The sequence below is a fragment of the Pogona vitticeps genome, chromosome 3, assembly GCF_051106095.1.
Source record: "Pogona vitticeps strain Pit_001003342236 chromosome 3, PviZW2.1, whole genome shotgun sequence".
NCBI lineage: Eukaryota > Metazoa > Chordata > Lepidosauria > Squamata > Agamidae > Pogona > Pogona vitticeps.
Genome location: NC_135785.1, coordinates 231,043,388 through 231,047,293, shown reverse-complemented (window position 1 = coordinate 231,047,293; position 3,906 = coordinate 231,043,388). Strand labels below are relative to the sequence as shown.

The following is a 3,906-nucleotide window of genomic DNA, read 5'->3' as shown; positions in this document are numbered from 1 at the left end:
TGCCAGGTCACATTGGCCATTAGTACTGAAACCATTTTACCTATATTTTATGAAGGGGGAAAGCAGAAGGGGCAAAATAATCTTCAGATAAGAAGGTTGCCCTCTTTAGTGATAGTTCTTAGTCATGGGCTGTCATGCTCAAATTGTATACTTTCCCCATGATGGTTTAGACTGTCTTTGAAGACTTATCATTACAATCAATCTAGCTCAAAAGTTTCCTCAGCCCTTCATAGAGTAACAAGGAAAAAGCAAAAGAAACAAAAATAAATAGCCACTAGCTGGAAAAATGGGAGAACAGCAAAGCAATGGGCTAGATTGTAAGAACACAGTGGACAGGTGTTTAAAGAGAGTTTTGTCTGCACTTTAAAATCACCTAAATGACACCAGCAAATGACAACTGCACTCTTTAGATGAAGTGATTAATCCTTAAGCTGTTTTTCTGGATTTTACTCCTGTTCATATATGCAGAATGAAGCTGTACAAATCTGTGATAAGAGATGGCGGAATGGATGATGGATGAGATCTCTGCACAGAGGTGGCCAATGACCGAGAGATTAAGGCACCCTCCTGCTCACTTCACAAGTAGTGCTGCTGCACTGCTAATGCAGTGTGTATGTGTGTGTGTGTATTCAGAAGTTGTAAATTCTTTCCTAACATTCACAGTTTGTGCTTGTGTATAGGCGCATTGAGATTTGCATCCACTGGTGCTTGCTTCGGCAGCACATATACTAAAATTGGAACGATACAGAGAAGATTAGCATAGATTTGCATCCACTGAAGTGAATTGTGTTGTGTGCTGTCAAGTCACCACTTGCTTATGGCAACCGAAAGGTCCTGTCATTAACCACACACCTCTTTCAAACTACTGAAATGAATTAACAATGTTGCTCTTGACTTACATGTCTGTAATTCCAAAATAGCTATTCCTCTAGTTCAGTGGTGAACATTTAGCTTTTCGGCTGCCCCAGCCTACATATGTTGCATAGTCATTGACAAGGGACTGTGGGACTTGTGGTCCAAAATATTTAGAACCAAAAGATCCCCACTCCTGCTCTAGCTTGTTTTGTTGTTTAATTGGGATTGGCAAAGAAGGAAACCCTATTGAGGTCAGGTAAATACAATATCCCTCTAACCAGTCTGATGATCCTCCCAAGAGTAGAATTTCTGGCTTATCGGGATTGAATTTCAGTTTGCTCACCCTTGTCCCATCTCTCATTGGGGCCAGTCAGCACTTAAGGACACATGCAGCAATACCTGCAGATGAGGAGAAGGAGAGATACAGCCGTATGCCATCTGCACATTGATGACAACAAACTCCAAAGCTCCATATGATTTATCCCAGAGGATTCATATAGATATTAAAGAGCCTTCGGGAGATTGATGATCCCCCTTGGACACACCATAACAGAGATCTCAAGGGGGTGGACAACATCTTCCCAAGCGTTATCATCTGGAATCAGTCCTCGAAGAAGAACTATATCTACCAAAGAACAAAGCCCCCAAGTCCCAAACTCGATGGCTATTTCAAAAGGATAGCATGGTCAATGGTATGAAGGTCACAGAAAGATCCAAGAGGACCAGCAGGGGTTTACTCCCTCTATGTGCATCCCTCAAGAGATCATCTTGCATGGCAACCAATGTTTCAGTCCCATGGGGTGGCCTGATCTTTGATTAAAACTGTTTCCTCCAAGAATGCCTGCAGCTGGTCAGCCACCCACTCTCTCAATCAATTTGCCCAGGAAGTATGTTTCTTCCTGAGCTGAGATGTTTCAATTGCCAGGTCTCTGTACTTTGTTAGTTTTTCCAATTCTTTATTTTCAACTCTGGCATCCCCTGGAATTGCAATGTCAATGATCCAGACTTTTCTTCATTCTATTACTACTATGTCTGGTGTGTTATATTCAAGATGTCTGTCCCTTTGGATCCGGAACTTCCACAAGATCTTGACTTCTTCATTTTCTGACACCTTCTCTACCTGATCTTCCCATGGGTTTTTGGAGGCCAGCAAGTTATATTTTTTGCATAATGACCAGTGCACTAATTTTGCCACTCTATCATGTCTAAATTTATATTCTGTTTGTGCAATCGGACATTCACAGATGAGGTGTGACACAGTTTCATCTTTTTCTTGGTAGAGTCAACATTTGCTGTTAGAAATAATTCCTTGGATCTAGTTTTCATCCTAGTTTTCATTTCCTAGTTTTCATCACGTTGGCTTGGAGTGCTTTTTTGTGCAGCAAAAATCAAGCCTTCGGTTTCCTTTTTAAGGGTCACCCCCAGGTTTGGCCATGACCATGCTGAATTATGATCATGCTTTCCATCAATATTTCTCAGGTGTTGTCCATGTAATGTTTTATTTTTCCAGCTGTTTAATTTCTTTTCAAATTGTTGTTTCTTATATTGAGCCTTTGTTTCTGTTGTTTTCAAAATATTCTCCATTTTTACTGCCTTAAGTAATTTTTCTCTGCTTGTACTGATATAATCATTTAGGCTTCTGTTTTCTTCCTCTACTACCACTATTTGCAGTAATCCATGGCCTCTGATTTTTTTGTGCTAAATATAATCTGTCAACATCACTTTTGGGATGTAGTGTGTAATGCATGTTCATTAGTTTCCATGTTTTTCGATCCATGTCTAATTTGTTTTGTGTCCAATCTATTATTTCACATGGGTATCTAATTACTGGAACGGCCCATATGTTAATGGCTTTGATTGTATTTCCCCCATTTAATTCTGATTTTCTGATTTTCGCAGTCTTTTGATATAATCCCTGTCAGTTCTTTGTTTGCACAAACAAGGTCGCTTTTTGGCTTTTTGGCTAAGATCAAGTGTATTCTTGTTGTTGTTGTTGTTTAGTCAGCCTGTTTTGGTTGCTATTTTTTCTTTTTTGAAATTCAGTGAAAAGGCAGGGGAAATATTCTACATAAAATACTAATACACTAGTATGTTTAATTGATTTCAGCATCTCTGACACCTTAGTCATATGTCAATAGCCAACACACCTTTTGGGAGCTAACATATTACTACTTCTATTTTTGGAAGGATCTGAAGGTTACATATTACCTTCAAATTACTTCAGGATTCTAACTTATTCAGGTAACACAATATTGGAGCCCACTGAATATTAATTCCTTTAATGTCATTAATGTCTCCAAATATTTTATTTGTAGCCATTTAAAACACTGTATCTACTCCTGCAACATAACTGGCTGTCAATAAAAGTTCTAGGGGATAGAGAAAAGGCTGTATTTGAGAAATGTTTCAGGATGAATTAAATGCTTGTTAGTTTTTCATTTATCCCTTTTGAAATTTATGGTTGGTGTAATCCACCAACAGACATGGCAAGTGCGATAGTAGATTATTACTTTGTCCTGCCTAGTCTTTTGCTTCCCAATCCATTTACAGGTATGGTGGGGCATAGAAAACTATTAGAAACCTCCCTTTCTCCTTTTCTCTTGTGTCATGGGACCAACTGTTTGACGTCTGCATATTCACTGGAAATAATTTACTGATCGTTGATAACCATGCTCCATGGTTTCAAGTGCAGTTCTGTTTTTATGCTTCACTGCTCTCTTGGATTTTAACATGACTGTTTCCTTTGCAAAGTACCATGGTGTAGCAGACATTGCATTTCCTGCAGGGCTTGAGACAACAAACCCACCTAGATTCAAGATGTAGAATTAGGATATAGACAAGGTAGCTCTGTTCAAGCATTCTGACTGGAGAGACAAGTATGTGCATAAGCAACATGGGGTCATGCACATGTAACTCAACTCTGCCACCTGAGTCCCTGACCTCCATGTATAGAACAAGGACAAGGCCAGCATGAGACATTTCATTGCAGATGTAACAATGTCTATTACAGTTAGATTGGTCTCAGCAATTCAACTGTTCTGCAAGCACCAA

At 39.3% G+C, this 3,906-nt stretch overlaps 1 pseudogene; it reads left to right on the top strand.

The window, feature by feature from the left end:
- Nucleotides 1–704: 704 nt before the first annotated feature.
- LOC140706252 (U6 spliceosomal RNA) lies at nt 705–763 on the top strand (annotated as a pseudogene).
- Nucleotides 764–3,906: the final 3,143 nt, after the last annotated feature.